Source organism: Oryzias latipes, chromosome 8 (genome assembly GCF_002234675.1).
Source record: "Oryzias latipes chromosome 8, ASM223467v1".
Taxonomy (NCBI): domain Eukaryota; kingdom Metazoa; phylum Chordata; class Actinopteri; order Beloniformes; family Adrianichthyidae; genus Oryzias; species Oryzias latipes.
Window position 1 is genome coordinate 13,709,422 of NC_019866.2, and position 27,725 is coordinate 13,737,146.

The following is a 27,725-nucleotide window of genomic DNA, read 5'->3' on the forward strand; positions in this document are numbered from 1 at the left end:
CGTCATCATTCTGCGTTGAAGTAGGGGTGTGAACGTAGTAACAGGTAACAGGTTCATGTTAGACAATTCCCTCTGTCACAGGCTAGTTATCATCCCATTTATTATGATCTGTGACGAATAATCTTTGGAGTAAATGATGTAGTCCTTGGGGATTTGACCTTTAAGCTTTACTCATGCATTGTGGAAACTATTCTTCTGTACCCTTCTCTGCATTATTGACTGATTTATTACAGACTCTCCCAGTTTCCCAACGCAAATCCATATTGGTGAAAGAAGGGCAGCCCAATAATGCTGCCAATGATTTACTATCATAGCTCTTGCCATCCCTCCTTCACCCTGATGGATGACATGCATTTGCTCCTGGACTTCCCGTGTGGGAGGCAGGGAGAGCTCCTTTTCTGTGAGCGTGCTTAATGAAACAAACGGTCATCCTGAAGGTTTACGTGCCAAAGCTTCCACCTTCCCTTGTTATCTAAGGTGAATCTGCATATCGACGTGTGTCTTTTTTTCCCCCCTTTTTTTAACGGATCTAGAAATTGCCTGCTCTTTCAGTGAACACTGACAGTAGTAGGACAGAAAACGATCAATTCAAATTAGGGACGGTTGGCTGCACATGCTGCAGGTGCAGATCTAATATCTGTGCAGCTTTCAGATTTTTGTGTGTTTGAGAGGCTGCCCTCCATTTCGATTTCAGTTATTCATACATTTTTTGTATCAGACTTGTCTTTCCTCCTCCTAAATGCTTTTAGTTGTCACAGGTACATTCACACTAGGCTCGGAAACTAAGAAAAATCTAAGAAAAAGCGCTCATATACTTGTTCCGGACTTCTGTGTTCAAAACTTTCGTATTCTTGTGTCGCTTTGCAAGTTTTTAAGTCCGTTTGCAGGCTCTCCATATAAAACACCCAGCTATTTAACATGCGCCAAAAGGTAAACCAGGTAATCTTTGATCAGCGTGCTGTGTTTTTGATTGTATTGTGCTTCTGTGTTTAAATATTGTATTTTCTTTTCTTGTATCAATACATTGTACACAGTGTTGAGTTATGACATTTTTTTTGTGCCACAAATGACTTTACCCTCCTCTTATAATCCATCTACACCCATACTGCTTAAGAAGCGCCTTATAAAGTTGAGCTGAAACCATAGACTGTATAGTGGAACTGGAAGAAGCGAGCCCTCCCCCTTTGGTTTTCAAATAGGAAGTACCCCCTGCCCTCAAAAAGCCATAATCCCATAGACTTATAGAGAAATAAACAGCTATTTCTCAGTCATTATAGTCATTAAAACTGAAAGCAAAGAATTTCTTTATCTACCACTTATGTTTTTGCAAATCCTATATTTTGTTTCATGATATTTTTGCTATAGCACAAGTTATTTAAGTTATAAACTGACCAATCAGATGCCTTAATAAAATTACGTTCTCTTTTGTTGAACATTTGAAGCCTTTGATTGACAGATTCTCTCTAGTCTCCTTTCAATAGGACTTCTAACGTGCTTACAGAAATGTAGACGGACCAACAACAGCTGACTGAGGACGTCTGGTTCCAACATGATGACAGACAAAGTGGAAAAATGTCAACTAAAATGACTTAATTTTGGTGGAACTGCAAGTAAGGCGTTTTCAATGGGTGACATCACACTCCCTCAGCCCAGTTCTCATATACAGTCAATGCCTGCACTGCAGACAATCTTGAACTGTATGTGTGAATTTCTGTTAGCCGTTTTAATCTAGGTTGTACTGAAAACAATTAATTTCCTTTGGGATCCATGTAGTACTATTCTATTCTTTTATTCTATTCAATCAGGGACTCAGCTTTGGTAGTTTCAAAACACGAAAGAGCCAACCTTTTGAAAATCGATCATGGAATATCAATAAATAATTGCGGTTTGTGCTCGGCTGGAAAAATATGAGACATAGTCTTTCATATATCGGAATAGAGCTGCAAAAGAAAAGGCAAGATTCGTGAGATTTGCACCGCAACAACATTTCACACCAAGGCTCTTCCAACTGCAGGCTCATTACACAAAGCTCATTAAAAAAACAACATTCTTGAATGCGCCATATGCCTGTGTACAAACCTCAGGAGTAACGACATTCAGGGTTTGGTAATCTCACTTCCTTGTTTTTCAGCTCCATCACCTAAAACCTTCACTTTATTAAAAAAAAATCACAACTATTTAAAATGTTCGATGCTTACAGATCAATGTTAGTCCAAAATAAATGTAAAGTTTTATAAAAATAAGATTAAAAAAAGATTTTAAAGAAGTCTAAAGAGGAAGTACCGGTAATAGTTGAAAGACACAAAGTGTCATGTCACACAGCCATTAAATGCATTTTGCGCCTTTTAAACGGATTAAAATTGGTCATATATGAATATGGGTGAAGAAAGTGAGAAAAGTTCAACACTTTACATGACATTTTCAAAAAATGTATCACGACTGAATAAATTAACCACGTTAAATCAACAAAGAAATACGAATAAAACATGCAAAGAACACAGAGATCTACGTGGAAAATGAACCATGTGTGATTATGGCGCTGTTTCTATGCAATTCATTAGAGATTGGTGCGTCAATTACGTAATTTTTATGTGATATGTGCATCGCATACGTGATATAAAAGCTATACATCAATGGTACATGTGTGAAAAGTCAATTAAACGTCCGTGGAACGGTTGTTGAAAGACACAAATATGCGTATGCATCTAGCAAAAATCACACAAAATTATGTAAGATTTACAGAATAATTCTCAATTGACCTAAAATTTTGAAGAGGACATGAAAACTAAAACCCTCGATGAACATTTGGTTATATTGACGAATGAAAAAACAAAGAAACGCTTATGAATTACGTATATCAAACATGTATCACGAAAAATCAAAATTTCATACATGGAAAATACGGAAAATGTACATTGTGGCTTTGATTTGGCGTAAAAGTGATGGAGGAGAAGTAACAACAGAACTGTTTCCCCCTCTAGAAGATGCAAAAAAACTTTGACATTATCCTCTGTTACTGTTCCTTTCCTCTTCTACTTCTTTTTTTTATTCTCCATCTCTTTACCTTAAAAAAAAAACTCCACCACAGCTTTCATGTGGCAAAAGAAAGCTGCCACCCAAAGTTAGAAAACTTAGGGAGAGAGCACATATGTGCGTGAGCACAAGCATGTGTTTGTGTGCAGCTCTTTTTATGTAAGTGAAGAGGAAAGAACAAGCGAAAACAGTCAAAGCTTTGCCGTTAACCCTGAGGAGGTGAGCTTGAGAAATGACTTTCCTTGACAGAGTGTGCACGTGAGCTCATGTCCATGTGTATGCATGAGACTTCAGTATTCATGTTTGCTGGTTTATCACTGATACATTCATGCACTCAAGCAATGCCGGGAAGGGGATGACATAAACAAAAAAGGTATACCCAAGGCATGTGGAGAGCCTGTGCCCGAAAGCATGGCAACAAAAAGTGGAGATGACATCAAGAGAGGTTTTTACACCGTTTTTCTTTTATTTTGGATGTCAAATCAACATAAAATAATACCATATTTCAATGATGCATCCCTCAATTGAGGTTCTGCTTTGATCTTTCTTTATTTCTTTGTGAGAGCAGTTTGTCTTGCACATGTTTTTAAATGATGTGCATGCATCACAGAAAATGTCAAGTTTCTTCCCCTTTGCCTCGCATTTCCCCTGACAGAGACTATTCAATTTAGTAAGGTTTTTTTTTTTTTTATAACAGAAAATATGTAAGCCTCACTTCATTTCTTCTAATTCTGAAGCCTATGAAAAAAGCTAATCTTTCTACTTTGTTGAAAAAGCTTCATAACCTCATATTTTTATGGATTTTTCTTCTTTGGACTGGTCAGAAATGTATTTGACTTTTAGTACATTTTGTAAACAAGGATCCTGACTTTGGGGCAGGACACTGTCTCCCAAAGGTTGAAGAATTATTCATTAGGAGGGATTTCAAATCCATTTCTGTTGTGGGTGACACTGAACCTATGTGAAATTTCTTAAGATTCCTGTCAGAGGCCAAAGTTTTCAAGAGACAATTTTGTTTCAGCAGAGTAAAATTGTGGATCACTAGGTTTCATGACTGCAGCATAAGGCCATGGCAGCAAATCATTTTTGAAATCCGCTTGCTCCTTGTTTTGTGTAAAGTTTGCGCCTTACTTTGACAGGCATGTCTTACCCAAATTATTTCAAAATTCTATCTGCAAATAGTTTTGACACAACATATTAGAGTAAAGCTTTAGTCACGTTGTAAGGCCATGTCACACAGCCAATTTCGGTCTTTTGCGATATATGCGTTATATACGTAATTCACAAGTCTTTCTTGCATTTGTCATTTGTTGGTGCGTGCAGATGTCTGTTGAGGGTTTGGACCAACGGGTCTTTAATCGGTTTAAAACTGTTCAAAATTTTGGGTTGGTTACGCGTATTGTACATATTTTATATGTAATCATTATGTCAATCTTACGCAACTGCATGATTTTGACGAGATGCATATGCATATTTGTGGCTTTCCACAACCATTCCTTGTATGTCTAACAGAATTTTCACGCATGTATCACCCAATATAACTTTTATATTGGGTGAACAGCGCACATATCTCTTAAAAATTAAATAATCACTGATGGATTGACAAATTATTAATGGTTTGTATATAAACAGCGCAATTTCATGTTCGACTACTACATTTTGTATGTTCTTCATGTATGACCAATTTTTATCTATGCAATATTAGGTGTGTGACATGGCCTGAAGTGGTCCACACAAAATATCAGAGTCGTAGACCAGTTGGTGAGTTGGTTTCGGCACACCCCTTCAGGGGTCGCCACAGCAACTCAACTTCCACTGGTTCACGCAGGTGGTTCTGGCAGTGATTTTTACGCTGATTCCCATCCTGACAACAACCATGTATTTTGTCTGGACTGGGGACTGGTACAGGGAGACCTAGACTTGGGCCCCTTTGTGGCGAATGGTCTAGCCCAGGGGTGGGCAATTCCAGGCCTCGAGGGCCGGTGTGTCTGCATGATTTCCAGATAGTCTTGCCCTACTCATGGCTGATTACCTGGTTCAGGTGTGTCCAGCCAATAATCTTGCCCTACTCATGGCTGATTACCTGGTTCAGGTGTGTCCAGCCAATTAGAACATGCCAGAGCAGGGTATGCTGGAAAACATGCAGGAATGCGGCCCTCAGTGCCCACCTCTGGTCTAGCCCAAGGACCCACACTGGATGAAGCTCAACGCACCCCCTGGGAGTTGGATTCCAGCTGCCTCTGCAGGGCAAAAATGTTCAAGCAATTTTTTATCACAGACATGCTACGGACGACAGGTCATAGTGAACACATTTTCAACACACAAGGGTAAGAAAGTGTTGAAACATAATTTCCAGTCCTAGAGCGTCTCCCCAGAGTTCCATTTTAGTCAAAGAGGAAGCACAATCCAAAAGGTCAAATTACCAATTTATTTGAAGATAGAAAAGATTTTACGAAGCTTTGGAGACCAGAGCCTGCTAAATTCCAATCTGGTGTAACTTAGTCCCCCCAATGAGTCAAGCCTTGCTGTCCTACAGCATGTTTGTACCTACAGATCATTGGCTTTCCTGAGACCCAACACCCGGACTTCTGACCAATGCATTTACATTCGTCAGGTCATTGAACAAAAGAAGTCTCAGTAAAACATGAAACCCACTTAATGATTATTACCATAAAAAGGCAAAATGTAAATGTTAAAGAGCAAAAAGCAATTAAAGCAAGTAAAAAAAAAGGAGTCATTGGCACAGTATAAAAGTCATATAAATGTAAAATCAGTTCCAAAAGCATTTATGAAAATATGGAAAAAAAAATTATGAAAATAAAATCTTCAAAAGGGTGAAGTAAGCGAGACGCAGGCATGCAATACGTTTTTTTAAAACATTTTTCAACCCCCCCAAATCCTGCCCACTGGGCAAGGGGCCAGTTAGTGCAGTTCAAGTGATTAGTGTGTCACTTGTGGTGCAGGTCGACTGTTAAAAAAAGATAAAATTAGACAACCACAATGTAATATGTGGAGGCTTCCTAGAACCGCTCGTGCAGCATTTGCGATGTCAGTAAAGGACCAGTACGTGCACCTAACTAACAACCTAGTTTGGCGTAAGCCAGTATATCATAAGTAATAGTATTAATGGATGGAATTTTCTGCGCTTTTCGAGATCATCAAAGCACTTACAATGTGTGTCCATTCTTCATTCACTCCTCATTCATACTTGGTGGTGGTAAGCTGCTTTGGTGCAGACTGGCAGAGGCGTGGCTGCCAGTTAGCGCCTCACCATCACCGGGACATTCTTATGCCTTAACACACAAGTGGAGCCACAGTGGAAGCAGGGAGGGTGCAATGTCTTGCCAAAGGACACACCGACAGTTGACTGGGTATGGCGCGGATCGAACCGCCGATCCTTCGATCTTTGGCTGACCTACTCACCTGAAACTACTGCAGCTCAGGTGGTTGAGCACATGTAATTTACATTATTCTTACAAATACTTCACGTTACATTTAACCCAGCCCAAAAAACCTGCAGCCTACGGATCCATGCGGATCAACCCCCCATACATGCATGTGACTAAGGCTTAAAGGTGGTTTGTTCAAACTAAACACTTTATAACTTGAGCAATTACTTGGATTCAAAACTCAAGCAATTAAAACCATAACTTTCTGGTTTAACTTCTTCTAAAAGCGGTCTGATAAAAGTCCTCAAGCACTCAGCAGAAAAGATTTCGGTTTGAGGTGAACTAGTCTCTAGACACCTCCACACAGTAAAGTGCATTTTTTTACCCCCTTTTTTCCTCCCTTTTTTAATTTATAGCGCATTCTGGGTATGCAGAAATGCAATAAGGCAGCAGGTAGAGAGAAAAAGTGTGTACATGCCAACAAGAGATGTGATTTAAAAGAGGGTAAATAAATAAAGAGAAAAAAATAGAAGTTAGACAAGTTGGCCTAAAGAAGTTTGTGAAAAAGATGTTAAGAAGAAGAAATCAGCAAGAACTGAGACAGAAAGTGAAGTTAACAGAAAAAAAAGCTGAAGATGAGAGACAAAGGTACAAAGACCAATGCCTGAATCATTGTCTTCACACTTTTTTTGTCTTTACACCACAGTGCAAACTCAAATGAAGCCGTGCAGCTTCCTAATTACCTCATTTGAAAAAAAACATGGAGCCTGGGAGGACAAAAAGCACAAAACAAAAGTGAGCAGGAAGGGAAAAAAGGTTTTGCTGAAGTTATAAAGAAGACAACAACTCACGTTTATGTTGGAGAAAATATCTGTTTTTAATCAATAGATTTAGTCTCTTTCTTTTATGTTTGCCTCACTGTAGGTAGCTCAGTGCCAGGAGCCATTATTCTCCTCCCCCATGTACAGCTCCTCCACTTTTTCACCATTGTTTTCCTGCCGTTTGTCACGTTTCTTCCTTCACGACTTGAACACTGTCTGCCTCTCTTCCTCTCACTGCCTCCCTCCTTCTCCTCACGGAGTGCTGTGTCAGGTCTTTTCACCCTCAGCAGTGTGAAATGAGATTTGAATATGGCTCTTGGAGCATCTGTGGCCTGCCTCAACTTCCAGACTCTGGTCACAAACACGCTCGGCGGCGTACAGACTCACTCACAAAGAGAAGAAGGCACTGGTAAAGATAAAAGACTGGGACGCCGCGTGAAAGCATGTCAAGAAAGAGGATCAGGGAGAGAGGGTGTTTAGGAAGCTTGAGGAGACAATCAGAATGGTGAAGTAAAGGGTGGAGAGGACAGACGGCTGCTGCAGGAGTATCAATAAAGAGGTGGGCTTCAGGAATGATAGGGCCCAAATTAAATGATATTGAAGGATAGTTCGAGGATCAAGCATAGGATAAATGGAAAGTGGGGGATTAACCCTTACTGGCTTTCTTCGCACATTCTTTTGCATAAATGTTGAGCAATTGGTTCCCCTCTTGATTTAAACAAAAGTTGTTTAGAAAATAATAAAGCCCTTAAACTAAACTTTGTTGACTTTGAATGACTCTGTCACAATGCTTTAAAAATTATAAAATATCAATTTCTTTTCTCCGTTATGCAACCAAATGTTTCTAAACAAAAGTAAGAGACTATTTTGACTTTTCGTGTCAATTCATGAAATGCTAGAAACTGTAAAATTAGGTGTGTCATTTCATCGGAGTAACTGCGATTAATACAGACAAATTAGCGGGTTATTACTATTTAATTCTGTGAATCTCATTTTTAATCCATATAACTATATTCTATTTTTTAAGAAACAATGCTAGACGAAGTGTCCATTACCAGAAATTTGTGTACAACTTGATAAATACGGACGGTTTCCTCATCAAAATCCATTCATTTAGTCATTGCTCTTGCAGGTCTTTTCTGATCCAGGTTTCTTTTTTTCTTTTCTTCTAGGAGCCATACAGAGATAATTTATGATGTGAATAATGGCATAATATGATTTATTATATTGCTTTAATTCACATATTACTTGCATTGGTTGAACGTTTTTGTTGAAAATGAGTTGCTCTCAGCTGCTCCTTGGCAGCATCGGTGGATTTAGGATGACAAATAAAAGAAGCAACATTTATGAAGATCAACTATTATTCCATAATTATATATGTTCTGATTAGTTTTGAGTTTTACTTTACTGGATTTCAAACCACCTTGAGGCTTTTGAATTCTTAGTTATTGGTGGATACAAACAGTATGGCTTACCATTTATTTAGTTGTTTACTGAATATACACAGTGGGGCAAAAACATATTTGGTAGTCACCCATCCATCTTCCATATGTTTAAATACATGTTTTGATTAAATTAATAAACATTAGCATCCCCTTATTTTTTATTTGGCCTGATGTTTAGGGTTTTGCCAATTATTACACCTAAAAAAATGAGAGGTCTCCAATTGAAAATGTTTGACAAGAGTTGAAAGTCTGCTTTTCCCAGCGGTAAAACATCAGAGCTCTTGAGAAGATCTGCATGGAAGAATGGGCCATAATAAGAGCTACAGTGTGTGCAAACCTGGTGCAAACCTACAGAAACCTACAATTTGAATGAGAAATACTCGAAACACAAATTGAACCTTAATTTTCTTTATATGTGAAAAAGAATGCCACAAGAACATGTTAAAAACATCAAAAACACTATTTTCATCGGAATGGGTCAATAATATATGTATATAAAAATCTACCTGGTTCTGAAAATTATTAAAATATGAAAACCACCGACGTTTATAATTTCAAAACGTAACTTTTGGAAGAAGTCTGCTTGACATTATCACTTTTTCTCATTTCAAAAATAGGTTTGTGAAAAAGCAGTCTCAGGTACTGCAGTTACTTAAACAAAATGCATGTCAGAATGCAGTGATTAATGTTAGGTAAAAACGGTTCATGTTACAAGCCGAGAGCCTGCAGGCCAACTCTGGCCCTCTAATCAACCTGTGAGAGCTCAAAATGCTTATCTTAAAATAAATTATGCCTCCCTGCCCTTCAGCTCCTTGTGAAACGTTGGTCATCCACGACAACACTCCAGTGTTTCCAGGCGGTTTCCTCAAGTGTGCAGCTAACTCTTTATGCTATGTACGCTATGTACAATATTCAGACTATAAACTTGAAGCCCCACAAGGCATGTCCGTTTTGTGACCCCCTGAAGTGACAAGCTGCTAGAAATTCTTACAAAAAGGGCAAGAGGTGAAAAATAGCCTGGAACTAAAGACAAATTGATAAAAAAAAAAAAAAAATGTTAGCGTAAAAATGTAAGTCTTAAAAAAACTGATGTTTGTTGGGTTTCAATGCTGGAAAACTGATAAAACAGGATATTGGCATGAAGTTTACCAAATTAGGTCACATGAAAGCAAAAGAACGTTGAAGATTTTGTCTGTGAGCCACAGTGCAAACTCAAATGCAGTTTCCTAATTACCTCATTTGAATAAATATGCAAGTATTAGTAAGACAAGTTAGCAAAAAGAAATGCAAAGAAAAACAAATCTCTGCTTATCTACAAACGGTTTGAACCTTTAGAATTTAAACAAGAGAGAAAAGTGTGAAAATGTTCATTTCTGTCTATAAAAAATGTATAAACGTTGTAGTGAGGAGGTTTTAGCAGGTTTGACCTATTGCAGGTTAATTTTAGAACATAACCCCCACAACAAATGAGGTAACACTGTATTTAAATATGTGGCTTTAGTTTTATCACAGCTTACATTTTGGCATCATCAGAGGTGTGTCTTTATGACTGACAAGTGGGAGGACTCATGGGAGGCCTTCACAACCCTGACTTTGTCCTGCCAAATAGCAGTTTTCCTACAGTTGTTAGTTGGGCAGAGTAAAAGTCGGTCAATGTGCCTGTTCCACTTCAGGTTTTCCTTCCTCCAGTAGGATATGCCAGAGTTTTTTAGTTCTCATTCTTACTTAAACATCAGAAGCACATCAGTAGCAAGGAAAAGAAAACACATGAAAAGGTTTAAAGCTGTGTCTGTAGAGATTTTTCATTCATTCAGGTTGTGTAATCAAAGGATTTCTGTTCTTCACGATGACTCAAAAGTTTCATTAAAAAGACTTGCTGCTCATCCGATTCGATCTTTTGATCTATTGTATAAGGGGTTCCCAGTAGTCTTTTGATCATGATTATGCTTTTTTTTTTGGACAAAATGGTAAAAAATCTGTGTCGTTTTATAGGACAGTTTCTGCAGAGCAGCAGTAGTTCATCAGAACGTTGTGGTTGGGTGCAGAGAAGGCCCACCCACACTTCCCAGCATCCATCTATTTACGTGCTCTCCCGCTAGCTCATCTTAAAATAATAGGTTATCACAACACCAACCTATTACCGGTGGAACAAAAATGGCAGTCTAAATTGAAGCACCCGTACAGTTCAGAGCTAGACGCCATGCACCTCAGATGAGGAAAACAGAGAATGATGAATCTATTTGTCAACAAGTGGAGCTAGGAGCCTGTGGCCCAATGATTGTGGCTTATAAATCCCTGTTAAAAACACCAAAAACAAGATTTTTATCAGAGTGGGTCTTTAAGTCCATTTGCCCCTTCAGAACTTAAATCCTATTTAACCTTGATCTGCATGGCAACAAGAGAACTTACAGATATTTTTGTAATTAAACACAGTTAGAAAAGGTCATGCAAGTTTTTGCTGCAACAAATATTTGCTATTGGGGTAAAATGCTAGAATCCATCTAATTCTCTCTAACATCCAGGAAAAGTTTTTTTTTTTTTGTTTCCCCTTAGCTCAAAGTCTTTAATTTCTCCGGCTGTTATGGGGCTTACTCTCTCTGGTGACGCCTGATAGCTCCGGATGCAAACAAATTGACATTAATGAAGCCATCTGCAGCTAAATTTTTCTCCAAACAAGTTAAATGCTTATTGACAGGCTTCAAATTATGTGACTCCCTCTCTGGCTCTTGAATCATTACTTTGCTCATCTCTCTCATTTCCACCTCTCACCTCTCATGTGTGTCCTCCATATTTTAAACTCTTCTTCTTTTATTACATTATTTTTTGCTTTAATAAAAGGAGCGTCTGGTTTTGTTTCAGCCTGTTTGATGTCTTGAATATTTGATAGATGATTATGAAAAATATGTTAGCGAGTCACAGATTTGCGGAATAACACCTGTTCAAACACTGAGTCAGCAATGTGTTGTGACGCACAGAAAGGCCACAACCCGAAAATCAGAAAAAAGCCATGAAGTAATGATCTAACGATGAATTTTCCTGCAAAGCCATTAAAAACAAAAAAAAACAACCTATTTCACTCATCTATTCTTCCAAACAAAAGCTAAATATGCGTTGAGTAATCCCTAAGGAAACATCGAAATCAATGCTAAATTCCAACATTAAGTGGTACATGATGTTCTTTTCTCAACAAATCTCATCTCTTTATCTTTATGAAAACAGCAGATGGGCTACTAAGGGCTAACTCTATACTCTCAAACACTTATGTAGTGTTATTGCCCGACAGTTTGATTAAACGTCTCCAACGTGAAGAATTGCATCACTACTCATGAAGCCCACCTGCTGCCTTTGCAGGAATTTGTCTCCACCTTTCATTAGCCTGTTGTTCTGTACAGCTTTGATGGCGTTGAGAAAACATTTCTATCACTCTTCAAACGTATATCATCCAGCTAATTGGCTCAAGCAGATGCAGCAAATGCTAACTCCAGTGAAGCTGCTTTGTCTTAGATTTTCTCTGAGGTTGGCGGAGGAAAGCTGCAGCCTTCCCGAAAGGAGACTGAAGGTCAAGAGAAACTGAGAGAAAGATAAAGGCGGAAGGATTGTAGGGAACAGGATCAAAGGAGGACAAAACTGTAGAAGGTACAAGGAAGCTGTGGATACTTTAGATATAGACTGATAGGTCACAAGTTTGAGGGACAAAGATTTGATGTTAGAAACTTGAAAGACGTGATTGATGGCGCTTGTGTCACTGACACTTGAACTGTGAGAGAAGCCTGTCAAGCTGCCCGCTCTTATCCCAGTTTTATCGTGCACTCTGCAGGCTGGCATTTGAAAAGAACTTTATCTAGTCCTCAGCAAGCTAACACAACACTCTGATCATGCTGAGCTGTTTTGGCTCTGCTGTCCCCCCCCTAAAAAAACAGGCACTGGCTGCCAAAACTAAGACAAAATATTTTTGGTATCCAACGCTGCATTCACACTGGACGCGATTCGCGTGCCACATCCGTGTCGGACACCTCTCTTTTGAGGCGCATCGAACTTACTGTCCTCAAAACGTGCTTGACAACTCAACACCTACTAAATGTTTTCGCTACGTGAACTGGTGTCTGTGTATATCTAATGGAAGACACGGAGGATATTTACAGATTGAATTTTATTTATTTTAAAAAGCTCTACAAAAGCTTCTGTAATCATGTTTCCATGTCTGGATTCATGAGATGGTTCAGAGTCCCTCCCGGTATAGAGTGAGCTTCACTCAGCGGCCAAAGCTGGGTCTGAATGATGGCTGCTTTCTGCTGCTACTTCAGTGTCCCTGTGACCCAGTTTGATGACTTAAAGTCCAACATAAGTTGAAGAGGGGCAAAAAAAAATAAAAATCAGGAATCAACCTAGAGGATTATTTTATTATTGTCTTAACCCTTGTGCTATCTTAGATGACCCCACCCTTGCATTGACGTGTTATTTCTTCCATGACAAAGGTGGATAAAGGTGGAAAGATTTCATGTAATCCATGGACACCAGTGAAGATCACAAATCATTGAAAAAAAGGTTCAGAGATGTGAACGCAGCTTAAGAATCAAAAACCGAGGGACACAAAAGTGGTTAATAAACCAGGCGGCTGAAGTTCAAACAGTTTCCTTTTACTAATGTGCTTTTAATGTCATTTCCACAAGCACAAGGGAGACGGACAGCGTTTCATGTCCAGGTGCTCCATTCGAATGAATCATCCCTGTCTCACATGTGGAGAGTGTGTGTTACATAACTTCAGTTACACAAAGGCTGCTATGACCACTGGAATAAGGAGAGGGTTTCTATGGTGTCAATGAGCAGAACATTTTGGGCACGCACAATTATTCCAGCTGATCTCGCTCTAATTGACCAAAAGATAGCTCTGTTCAAGAAAGAATGGAGCGTCAAACATAAAAGGTCTCGTAATGACCCAAGGCTTTTACGAGCCACTGGAGGGAAAAGATGAGAAAGAAAAGCTTCAGAACAAAAATAAAATGTTTTTTAAACGGAAGCAGCTGTTTAGTTGTTGCGTTCTCTGTTACTTTCTAGAACAAAAATATCTTAAGCGTGCTGTTTTTGACTTTAGAGGAACGATCAAGTAAAAGTGTGGCACTGAACATTGATGCAGAAAGAAAACATTACTGCAGAAGCTGCAGGCAGAGAGGCTAAGTTACGCTGTCAAGCACCACTTCCCTCAGGACTTTTTAAACACATTAGACTCGTCCACTGGGAAGCAGTGAAGTGATTAGCTTCAGCTTTACGATATAGGGCGCACATCCCCGTAGATGCACACTCATGGATACGCATCTAATGACACAACGTAGATGAAGGGGATAGAATTAATAACAAGGTACTAGTGCATTTCTAAACGCACATAATCAGGCTTTAATGTAACAGAATGAACACTAATATTTAAGCCATACATTAAAAGGGGCCATATGATTACGTTCATGTGGTTCAATGTGAAATGAATAGGTAACTAAAACATGCAGCTAACAGCCAAGTAGAAGATTTGGTGTGTAATATCACACCTGCTATCTTAGACTACGCTCAAGGGGAGGCCTGTCAGTGTGAGTAGCTCACATGAGTCTTTTTGGCTGTGAAACCAGCTCACATGATCAAGTTCTATACCCCAACTGAAAACTGTAAAGGTGACGGAAGAATAGCTGAGTTTTTTTAATTCCACCCGGTCATTTTTGCTTGACAAATAAGCCAGACACTAACCTGATAAACCGGTTTATTGACCATTGCCACCATAAACATGCATGTATGCACTAGACAAATAATCATTAAGTTTTGAGCCAGATGCCAGCTTGGGCGAGGAAAATAAAGACATACATTGATCTTGTCGTCTGCAAGTGGATGAATCGGAATGGAGCGGAGCAGGGAGTTTGTGACATACCCAGCACATTTTCTGTGTAACAAATACAATGTTTTTCCAATGCATTCTTTTTTTGTCTGCTCCTTATTCACGTGACTTTAAATAAAGAAATACTTAAAAATGCAATTTTGAGCTTGATTTTGTTAATGTATGTCCTTGAACATCAGAAAATGCCACAAGATCCTGGTAAAAACACAATTTTTATCGGAGTGAGTCTCTAAAAAATACGACTCACCAACGACAATGAGTGTCATAAGTAGGAAATAAAGAAGAATTCTTCAAAAAAAATAACACTTAAACCAGGCTGGTGACTTTTTAAACGCAGGAGTCAAAGAGAAAGTTCTCATTGCTGAAAAATCAGAATGATATTGAATAATATGGATTCATTTTATTTAAACAGTTTACCATCACATCTAAAAAACAATGCATGTCTAAGTTAAACATAACCCATGGAGGAATAAAGTCAGTTATTTTTTATGTTATTTTACACATTCATTGGGTCAAACTTGTAAAAAACAAAAAAAACACTTCTTTCATTCAAAATGATTAAAGGGTTCTCAATTATGTATTTTGCACATCACTTCTGTTGAGTTTAACCTTAAATATAGTAGATTTTTATTTATTTAAACGGTATTCAGACTCAGAACTATTTGTTTGCCAGGTTTGTGAAAGCTTAGACTCTCCTTTCAGGACTCTCGAGCCGCTTTGACACCCATGCAGCTTAAGGATTGTGGTGGTCTGGAGCTTTTGGCCATGTGCTCTGCAGGCTCTGAACGTAATCAGGGAATGACTGTAGGCAAAACAGCACCCAAAATTCAATTACCTCAGACTTGACAGTGGAGACTGTTGAGCGATGACCTTACAAAAATGCCAAACCCGAATAAATGCAGTTAAATTTGACATAATATTAAAGTCTTCCGAAGGACTAATTTTAATATCCAGCCTGTTTGTCAGAGAGCTGCGTGAGCTAAGTGGAACTTTCATGCATGTTGTTAGAAGTCCCTTTTGTGACATAATGCAATGAGTGTCCTCAAACCACACTGCTCTGAATTCCAATGATGCTATCTCCTGAAGCAGACGTTCTGGCAGTCTTGGTGAGATCAATAAATCCTTGGAAAAATGTTGTTAACTTAAGCCTGCACCGAAAAGAGACCCTTTGAAAAGGACCACATGATGTAGCTTCTAGAAAATAATAAATATTTTAAATTCGTCTCTTTGAGCTGGGAGTTTCAGTCCTAGAAACTCCACGCATAAAACTTTACGGAGAATATTTACACACTGTGGTATTTCCTTAAGGTATTGATCAATGGCTTGTTAGGCCCCTCAAATACCACACGATCAGGCTTCATTATTTACATCCATAATTCAGGGTTACTGGCTCAAATCATCCACAAGGACTAACACTGAATTACCCTTTACATTTTCCCAAAGGGACACATAAGCATACGCCATCTTGCTCTTTGACACAGCAGCCAGAAATGTAAAATGTGACTAGCAAATTATGTTGTTTAGCAGGATTATTATGTGAAGTTCGTTGGCTGCATTATTTTAATAGGTAAAAACCTCTAAATGCTACAAACGAATAAAATGACCCCTGACCTAACAGATGGGACTTTCAGATCACGTGGTACTGACTTTGGGTTCGATTAGGATACGAGGAGTAGGGCTGACCGCTGAAACACATGATTCTAATGCCCTCCTACCAAAAACAAAGCAGTATGAACACATGGACTTTTTTTTTCTAAGGCTTCATGCTGTTTTCAATTTTTTTGGCCAAATTCTGTCCCTACCATCTGTGAATGGCCACAAATCTGATCATTTTTTCCGGACAACAACTGTGCAGCTTAAATCCAGATTTTAGAATTGTGCTCAACAGGAAATAGAGTTTGATGATGGCCAATATAACTGCAGCTTAAGGTTATACAACGTCTGTGTTTATTAAAGGTTTTGTATTGTTGTAAAAGAGCAAGTCCAGCAACTCTAACTAGTATCTCCCAAAAAAAAAAATCTTAGTGGTAGTTTTGCACAGGCGTAAATGAGCTATAGCTATATATCACCAACCAGTGAGCACCAAAGTCCCAGTTTCCCTCAAATGGATAATCGTGTGCATCTAAAGCATCTAACACACGCATTTAGCCCACACTGGACCAGCATGGAGGGGTTTCTTCTTCTTTTTGTTTTCTTCTGTTCACTAGTGCATGTCCGCTACCTACAGTTGGAAGAGGCTTGGTGCAGAATGTCAAAATGGTGCAAATCTTACTCCAGGCTTTTTTTTCACAGCTCTTTTTCTATATATAAAAGACTTGCTGTCGTATAACTCCATTCAGGCACAAACTGCAATTAATAATTTCTCCTCCATGATTAACAGTTGAACCCTGCGACAGACTGGCGACCTGTCCAGGGTGCCCCTTGCCTTCGCCCACAAGTGGCCGGGATAGGCTCCGGCAGCCACGTGACCCCGAAAGGGAATAAATGGAAGAAGATGAATGACTGAATGAATGATTAACCCTTGTGCTATCTTAGATGACCCCACCCTTGCATTGACGTGTTATTCCTACCACGACAAAGGTGGATAAAGGTGAAGAGGATTTCATGTAATCCATGGACACCAGTGAAGACACCAGTTAAGCGCACTGTCTAGTGGGTCTAGATGACCCAACTCCCAATGTTTAAGTGCCTAGGATAGCAGGGTTGACAGTTGGCACTTCTGTGTATTAAAAGGACGCCATCCATGCATCACTACCAAATCCGAGTCCCTGATTGGTCAAAGTTCAACTGGTTCAGCTTTCAACATGCATTGGCCACGCAGAGCACCAAAATGGTCATAGAAACTTACGTTGTTACGCATCAAGGCAAGAGATTTGAACGCAGAAGCCCAAAACGCACATTTACACGCGTTTACACAGACTTTTAATTGGTCGCCTGAACATGCATTTCCGAGGGCGGTGTAAACTTAGCTTAAGAGTTTTTTAGGATTGCAGACACACTTTTTTACTGAACTGCAAATATTTTAAGAGTTTCATGTAGTTCCCTGATTGTAGATTTCCCATATGCTCTCATGCAAACGTGCACACGTGCAATGTTCAGAGCTGAAAAGTTAAGAGGTATATAAAAGCATGTGAATCACTCAAAGTACTGATTCACATGCTGATCTTAAAAGGTTTTCCCTCGTTTGAGCGCACCTCTCATTTCTCTTCCCTGCTGCATCTCCACTTCTCCACCCATGTGTCCTTTTGATGTTTTGGTCTTTTTTTGTCTAACCATCATTCTTCCTCCTGCCTTTTTCTTCTTCTTTTCTTTTTTTTTAACCTGCCACTCTTAGTGTGAGAGCTTTTTTGCACCTAGCTATGTTCCAGAGCAGCACACAAGAAATGTTGCCTGTTAGGAATAAGCATTCAAAAAATAAAAAGAGAGAGAAATTGATTTCACTTGTCAGTCTCTATGCCCTTCCTTGTCTGTCTCACTTATCTTTAGAGTTAAAGTTAGAGCTACCTTTTACCGAAGTCTCCCACTGCAGCATTCTACAACCCACTTTTGCTTCACCCATGTTTTATGAACATATAACATTTAGAGATAGATTAATTGAAAAATGCACTTCAGCAAAAATGAGATATCATTTTAAGTATGTGATCTTTTGAATAAGATTTGAGTACGTTTTAACCCATTTTTAGCCCATCATAAATTATTTGCTCCCTCAGTGGATAAAAGCCTTCATGTGAGCAGTTAGTTGCAGCAATACTGATGCAACCGTGCCCTTTGACTCATTCCCATTATTGTATGTGAATGCAGAACTTCTCCATCTTGCAGTTATCTCTGAACAGGCACCACAGACTGAAAGGTGAAGCGCATTAGAAATAGCCAATCACAAAATGACTCTGTGCAATGAAGCTAAAAAAAACTGATTCTCTCCTGTAGCGCCTGGAAGTCTCAGACTCGTACATGCATCTTTTAGTAGTCAAAAACACAACTTACAATTTTTTTAGGGTTCCTTGAAAGCCCAAAGTGCTTTACAGTCCAATTTACACATTCACACATAGATGCCGGCTCCTCTGCCCAACACATCCTATATCCACCAGGAGCAGTCTGTGAGTCAGTGTCTTGCCCATGGACATTTTGACCTTCTGGTCACCCAGGACAGGAATCAAACCTGCAGTCTTCGGATGTTGGCCACTCTACAGCCGAATCTGAATTGCTCCCTACCCTTGCAGCTTCTCCCTATCTCTACATGTATCCCCCCAAGAGGAGAGATAAGGAAAAAAATAGTGTCTTCAAATTCAGACGTTACTACCACTCGATGATGTCATCAACAGTCGCCGGTCATCCACGTTAGCGCATAGCTGCTTGCGCTCGGAAAATACATACAATTGGCCATATTTTCTTCCGGCTGAGGGATAGTCAGCTCCAAGTTGCTACGGCTTCTCCTCCTTAAAAAAAACACTTTTGGGCACAACTACTGTTTTAAATTGCCCTACATTTCGAGCAATAGGGAGGGGCCAGAGGGGTTGGTAAACAATTTGGATTTGGCCTACCTTTTTCCACAGCCAAGATTGAATACTTCCTAAGTGCATTATTGTCACCGGCTAATGCTTGAGCATTTTTTACTTTTCTATGTCTTGTGGTTCAAATCTACCATTATTCTTTTTTACCGGCTGTAATTCTGGGACACATTAATCGACACATTTGTGTGAAATACATCCAGCATGTAGCGTTAACCTTTAGCAAGGCTCATTCGAGGCAAAACACTGTTTTCTCAGCTCAACACGAACACTTTACCCAATTAACGACTCAAAGCAATGCAGAAGTAAAGGATTCAAATCAGAAACCAGATACAAATACTGCTGTATGGGATTACACAACAGCAGTAGAGTTTTATATTGTATAGTAAAAAAAAAAAAAATTCCAGTTGAAAACCGGAAGATCTCTTGGTCTGCAGAAACACATGAGTCCTAGAACAAGTTTCACCTCAAAGAGCTTTTAGGCGATCTGCTCCATAATTTAATAAAGAATTGCATCAATATTTTGGATGGAGTATCGATTAAATTTGATCTAAGTAAAGACCAACCTGCTGGAGCCTCTTTGCATATATACACATCATCAATGTATTAGCATGTCCTCAAACAGCCGTTTACACTCTCTGACTTTTGCACGTGTGCATGCCACGGTCTCTGGATGCCAGACGCCTCTCTGGGGAAGAGAAGCCTCGTCAAAAATAGAGAGCTTTTATGGTCTAGTTCACTGCCAGGATCTGCATTCACAACATTTTCAGGCCTTCCTCCTTAATTGCTTGATCTAATTCCTAAATAGTCATAATCACATTGTGTTGGATATTAGGGACACATTATCTTTACTTGACAGTCGACGGGAGACTTTCACATTTATCTATCCCTCCATCCATAGTGGATGTGTTTGTGGGAGGGAGAGGCAGAAGGAGAGACGGATGGAGCCGGTGACAGATGGTCTCTGGTCATCGTCCCAGAGGAGTATCCGCTCTACAGATGCTGCCGCCAAGCAAGGTGTCAGCAGCAGTTTGGCCTGCCATGCTTCTGTGTTCACAGCACATGAACAATGCCTTCCCTGATATGCATTCATCACTGCCCCTTACTAACAGTCTAGAACTTAAATTAATTACTGTTATTTCAAGATTTACCTTTTCGAGCTCCGTCCATGAAAACATCGTTTTAGGAATAGTTTTCTGCCTCCTGCAGATAGAATCCAACAAATCATCCCACCAAAAATAACCTTTTGTAGCACCATACTGTCAAATCTACTTATGCTCTATACATAGAAATGCCAGACACCATTTTTGATGTTAAACTAAAATATACCCTTTTAAAAACATTTAGAGTACAAAAAAACATGAAACCCTTTGTCAACAAATGTATAGGCTCCATATTTCTAGGACAAAAGGTGTTGCATGTTTCATCGTGTGACTTTTGTTGCCATTTTCCCAGCAGGACAGTTGCTCAACTACAGCAGTATCACCATGATGCTTGACGGGATTCAGGTGCAGCACAGGCTTTAACCCTGCAGAGAGCTCTGAGCTGAGTTGTCAGTGTCAATCAGTCTCATATTATTCAGAGGGCAGTATGTGGCTTTTGATGCACTTGTCTATTTTCCCCAATTCCTCCTTCAAACCTCAGGGTGTGCGCCCACATGCAGACATCTCGACATGCCCACCCGCCCGTGAACACTTAATATGCAGCTCAACTATTCTGTGCAACAAAGCCGAGTCTCTCACCTTTGGTCTTCGCTTCTGTCTCGCTTTAGTGGGACAACTTGATAGAATTCATAAAAACAAAGAGGAGATTGATTAGTAAATGAGACATCTAAGGGGAGGGGAGTGGAGTAATTAATTTCCAGACCTACACACTCTATGCTTGTGATCAACAAGCTTGGACCTGTGGAGTCCTTCCTGTGTAGGTGTGTGTGTCCGTGTGTTTCCAATTAAGGCGGTGAAATTGAGAGACACGGCCTGTAGGAATCTAATTACCAGAATCCTTAGAGGATGGAGTCCCTTCAATGTGTCAGCGCATCCTTTCGAAAGGCGTGTGTGCAAAGATGGGTGAATGCTTATATATTTTTATTGGTGAGAAGATAAATTCATTTTTCTGCATCATTAGATTGGTATTTGCACACCTGCTTTCTGTATATTTAATGTTTGTAATGTACGGATGGCCTTTTGGCAAAAGTGATTTAAAAGTCACACTCAGATCATCTTTTGATCTGTTGTAAAAGCCTTCCCTGCAGTCTTTTAATTAGGATTGTGTCATTTTTTATCATTTTTTAGGACACAGTTTCTGCAGAGCGACGAGAATTCATTAGAAATATATCACTGACCTTTTTCCAACTGCATTTTTTTTAAATTTATTTTAATAAAGAAATACTCAAAATACAATTCTAAGCTTAATTTTCTCCATTTGCCCTCCATCATGAGAAAAATGCACAAGAACATGTTAAAAACACCAAAAACACAGTTTTCATTGGTGTGGGTCTTTAAAATGCAGGCGTGTGTGTGTGTTTGTGGTGAGCGGCCTTTTATGAGTGACCGGAGGCTATGAATCAGGGCAGGCGCAAGGTGCTTTAAAGGAACCACAGCGTCATCGCCATCAACAACCACAATAGCTCCATATGCCTGTCAGCCTCCGCTTTGCCCCCTCTGAACACAGCTGGCCTCAGAAAGGCAGGCAGAGCGCAAGAAGAAGAGTGATAGATGAGCATTCAGATGGATGATGTCATTTTCTGTCTTTACAAAACTCTAGAAAAGAAGACGATGTTCCCGTAGTTTGAACAGTTTAAGGGGAAATTTATATGTTTTGAGTTTTGGAACATAGAAAATAAAACTACTGTAAGAATACACTTTTTTAACAAAAATACTAAAGAATATAATACAGAAGGAAGGGAAAAATCTAGTTTCCTGAGGAATAATTCTTAATACTCTTGCTAACATGTAGCACAAACACTAAAAGCTTTTTCAGTTGTCTTGAAAAAGACACACAAAGGAAAATTGCCCACTAGAAACTGTTAGTGTACCGTAAATTCCGGACTACAAAGCGCACCCGATTACAAGCCGCACCCACCCATTTTTACGTGTTTAATTAATTTTATACATACACAAGCCGCGTCAGAGTACAAGCCGCGCATGTGTTAGGCGATATTGTCATCCTGACAGATCACGGCCAGCATCCCAGAGTGAGTGCAGTTCATTAGTATGTTGTGGGTGTAGCCAGCTTTGCCTCTGACCCATGCATTTGAGTGTATCAACATCTGTCAAACAGCATGGACCTGTATTCTGTTCACAAGTTCCTCAGTTATGGTGTTTTTATTTCATTCTTTTTTTTCTTTTTTTTACCTATTGACAATCTAGGTATCATACATACAATTACAAACAGTAACCATATAATCAACATTACATCCCTCAGTTATGATGAGGAAATTTACATCCGCGATTCCACATTTCCCATGAGTCTTAGGGGCTAAAGGCGGGGCCAACGCCCGGCTCGCCATACTGTTGTATGTGTTTAAGAATGAGCAAGTATCAGCAGTGCATGGAGGGGTGAACGGGAAAAGCTCTCCTTCCGCTTGTGTCGCGGCAGCGTTATGGGAGTAACAGGGCTGGTTGAAAAACACACCGGTAAAATACAGCAGCGGCGACTGAAAAGCGCGCGCCTCAGCGCGATACGCGCGCCTCAGCGCGATACGCGCGCCTCAGTGCGGCGCGTGCGTCAGAATTCAGAAGCCTCTGCACTCCGCGGACGCCTCTGCGCTCCGCTCCCGCCCCGCGCGCTCCTTGTCTCCCCTTCCTATCTACTCCGACACCTCTGACCAGGGCGGCTTCAAGGAGGAGCACTTCGTCCCCATTGCGCCGGTGGACCGAGCAAATCGTGTCTGTGCAAAGCAATCGGACTTAATACTGTACGTTTTGTGTATGAGGGGCGGATGCGTTGTTACGTGTGGGAGCCATCAGACTGCCATCGGCCCCGCAGCTCTATAAGAGCAGCAGGAGAAGATGTCTCCAGCTCACACGGAGGCTGTGAGCTTTTCAAAGCAAAATTCCGCTTTTACGGTTTCCTTAGAAACCGTAAATGGAGTGTACATTCACTCCATGCGCTGTTCTCTCCGTCACGCAGCAAACCGGCTTTTCCAAACCCGTTGGTGATGGTGGACTTTTTTACGCTGCTTTTAACGATTGCTTTTAACTTGAAAGCTTCATCATATTGTAGTGGCGATCACGTGCACGTTGGGTCTAATGGCCCCAAAGGATTCTGGGATGCGGCCGGGCATGCGTGTTTCGTTTTGTTGAACCATGACTGAAGTGTCTAAGACCTGAAGCCAAGTCCATGCTGTTTGGCTGCCAAGAGGTGTGTTGAAAAGAAATGCCTTGTGCTTGGAGTTGGATAGAGAGTTCAAACTATTCACTGAGTTCAAAAGTACATACATGGCGGCTGTCAATGAAATCCATAAATTAGCCGCGTCACTGAAAAAGCCGCAGGGCTGTAAGCGCAGGAAAAAAGTAGCGGCTTGTAGTCTGGAAATTACGGTAGTTTCCAGTACAAGCGAGATGATTTGAAATTAGAGACTATTTAAGACAGTTGACTTTTTCCTTAATGCTACGGTCACAAATCCAATTGCCATGGCGTGATAGGGAGGCATTGACAGAATCTTTAAGATTTCATGCCGCCGCCCGAATATTTGAGAATCATTGGCGTGGTCATGACTGGAGACCGTGGCCTTCAGGCATCAGTCAGTCAGGCGAATTGCTGGCTGGCAGCAGCTCTGATTGCATGATATGTAAAGGACTCCAGACGCTATACGTATCAAGGGCCACCGTCCGCCAGCCGCTCGGTAGCTCCGGGGGTATATCAAAAGCAGGCAATTCTTCACCACTGGTCATTTGCAACTCAGATTTTGAGCACACATTAGAATTCTGTGAATTTACACATTTTTAGACAACATGCCTTCCAAGAAACCCAGCAGGGGAAAAGAAAACAAAGGTCCAAGCGGTTCAACCATAGCAGGAATCCTCATAAGATGTAGCGCATCAATGCATTAATGCAGCATCAATACCCATATCAACAGCCTTCATCAAGTGCCCGCTCTGCCACCGTACGATTTCTAACAATCGGATGGTGGCAGTGGGATGGCAACACGAGAGCAGGGGGGTGGCTGGAGAGTGACAGTCTGAAACTGGACAATCATCAGACGATTTTGGGGGATCCTTGAGACCCTTCTATCAGTCAATTATTACGCTCCTGCATTCCTGCCACCCGCCTGCCACAGGACTGCCACCCCACAACCTAGAAATGTGCCTGGGCGGCCACTGACCGATGTCAAAAAATTGTCTGGTCGCCAAAATTTTTAACTTTTTCCTATTTTAAAAAACCTCCACGGCCACCATGTAAAAATGCGACTACTGTAAACGCTGCCGAGCGGCCGAACTTGCTGAAAATTTGCATTTAGGTTGACGCATGGTGGGATTTTGGCACGTGACCGTGGTCTTCAGAGCCCCTCCCAACAAATTTACTTTAAAGACATTTAAAGAAAAAACAAAATAATTAAACAATTTTGAGTCCTACTTTCAGATTACACAAAAAGTGGACAAGTAGATGGAAGGAAGGTATGACATTTTGAAACAAAATGTTGTATGAAGATCACACGATCCGCTTAAAAACTGAAAATGTCTCAGTTTAATTTTATGGCAAATGGTTTAAATAGCGACTCGTCGCATTTCGGGCAGACACTCGGCAGAATTGCAGGTTACTCCCCTAGGGCGGGTCAGTTAATTAACCCACCTGCTTAGTGTCCTATTTAAGTCAGGTGTGCAATTGTTCATTCTCTCTTACCTTCAGCGCTCATTCTTTGCAGTTCCCTGTGCTCGCTGTTCTCTTTTCACTGTCCCACCGGTCCTTGTCGGATCTTGTTGGATCTTCATCCTTTTCGCAGCAGCGCTGCGTTCCTCTTCCCCAATTCTCCGTGTTCGTTGTTCTCCTTCTGCGTCATGGTGTCCTCCCCCGTTCTTCTGTTTGTTGGTTCCCCCCTTCTTACGGGGGGGGGACATCCGTCTTCCCCGCGTCTGCCCCTGTGTTTCGGCTTCCGGCTCGTGGCGCGTCTTCGGATCCGCGGCTCTCGTGTCGCGTGCCTGCGTGTCGCGTTGCGTGTCTACGGAGCAGTGTCCTGCCTCAGTCGGGTTGTCTGTGGCGATCGATCGGGAGATGTCTCGGCGTTTTTGGGTGCCGTTGTCGCCGGAATGCTTGCACCTCTATTATCGGATGCAAGAATCGAATCCGGCCGAGCCGCACTCCGTTGCTACGTGCGATGTTGACCTTCCTCATCTACAATCTCCTTGGTTCTCGGTTATACTTCCCAGTGCCTGCTCCGTGACCTTCCGCAGGTGCGTCCCTTTGGAACTTTTGAAGGTTACTTCTCTTACCACTGGTGTACATAAAATTTGGTGTTAAGATTTTGTGCAGGTTCTGTATTTCACTGTCACTTCTCTGTTGGAAATTTTGATTATGGTGGTTTCCATTGTGCGATGACTCCACAATGGGACTTTTTCTTAACTTCTACCGAATTTCGCTTCTCAGTATTGTTCTTTTAAAAGCAGTGTTATTCCATTTTGTCTCAAGCATTTTAAAACTGATCAGTTTCTGAGTTATTTGTATGTTCTTTGCCAAGACTAATACTGGTTTTGTCTTTATCTATGCATCGCATCCTGAGCCTGCGAACGCCTACTCCCAGGTCAGCTGCTCCATTTCTGCCGATTGTCACCCCTGCATTCCCTGGTCTGGTGCTGCAACGATGACTGCTCAACGCACCTATTGCTGCACTGAAAGTGAAGAGGTGGTGGACCTCCTCTGCGTTCCAAGGACATTTCTGGCTTGAATCAATCTATGTCAGCGGCGGAATGAGTGTGAAATTCTTGGATTATAAATGTTGAAAGAAAATTATTTGTCAGGTGGAAGCCTAAAAAAAAAAAAAAAAAAAAAAAAAAAAAAAAAAAAATTAAGGATGTTCTGGGTTTGTATTGGTATGCGATGGAGCTACACAATTGGTTCGTAAGTTCATTTATATGTTAGTGTAACGGAACTCGACTTCATGGAGGTTTGAGGGCGTTTAATTGGTATGCCAAATGGGAGAACTTTGTGGCCGTTAGGCTCGTTGTGGAATTGTCGTTGGGAGTTCGCAATAATGGAAGTTACTAAGCCTGCGTGAGTAGCATGCCTAATGGATGTTGTGGCGTCGAGCCCGTCATAGTGTGATGGCAGCTTAGATTAATGGATGTTACTGAGCTTGTGTGAATATTATGCCAGATGAAATGTTTATGGCCGTTAACCCCGTCATAGTATGAGATGGAAGCTTAGTATATGGGGTTATTTCAGCATGGCATAGAATGTCATGTATTGGATGTAAGTTTGTGTCATCCTAGGGTCGTTCATGGCGGCTAAAATTGAAGTTCCGCACAGCGTTTTGCGGACGTGGGCTTTACGTTCTAAAATCAGGTATGAGTACTTCTTCTGTCGGCTCCCATTTCATTTCTTTCCCTTTCTCTTTTAGGTAGTATGCTCCCCTGGTGAACGGGAGCGGCCCAACGGTCAATGGTGCCGGGGTAAACACATAGCAGATACACTAGATAGCATGTTCCCTTCGTAGAGTGGTTATCGAATGGGAGCGGCCCAAACGGTCAATGGTGCCGGGTAAACACATAGCAGATACACTAGATAGCATGTTCCCTTCGTAGAGTGGTTCTCGTATGGGAGCGGCCCAAACGGTCAATGGTGCCGGGTAAACACATAGCAGATACACTAGATAGCATGTTCCCTTCGTAGAGTGGTTCTCGAAGGGAGCGGCCAAACGGTCAATGGTGCCGGGTAAACACATAGCAGATACACTAGATAGCATGTTCCCTTCGTAGAGTGGTTCTCGAAGGGATCGGCCAAACGGTCAATGGTGCCGGGTAAACACATAGCAGATACACTAGATAGCATGTTCCCTTCGTAGAGTGGTTCTCGAAGGGAGCGGCCAAACGGTCAATGGTGCCGGGTAAACACATAGCAGATACACTAGATAGAATGTTCCCTTCGTAGAGTGGTTCTCGAAGGGATCGGCCAAACGGTCAATGGTGCCGGGTAAACACATAGCAGTCATACTGGAAAATGAAATGAAATGAAGTGAAAATGGAATGCCGCCGAAAACACACCTCATCTTATTTACACACTGATTATACATTCACATTTTCTTCTTCTGGATGATCTTGGGTTGGGGGTTTGTTACCCTAAAGCGTAAGGAAAACAATTATCCTAAGAGAAGTCCTTCCTCAAGTGGAAGCCGCGAATGATGAGTTTAAAATGCATGGTTTTTAAATTGAATCAGGTTGTGTAATCTCGTTTGCTCCCCTCCAGTCTTCTCTCTTTCTCTTCGGATAGTATGCTCCCCTGGTGAACGGGAGCGGCCCAACGGTCAATGGTGCCGGGGTAAACACATGGCAGATACACTAGATAGCATGTTCCCTTCGTAGAGTGGTTCTCGAAGGGAGCGGCCAAACGGTCAATGGTGCCGGGTAAACACATAGCAGATACACTAGATAGCATGTTCCCTTCGTAGAGTGGTTCTCGAAGGGAGCGGCCAAACGGTCAATGGTGCCGGGTAAACACAT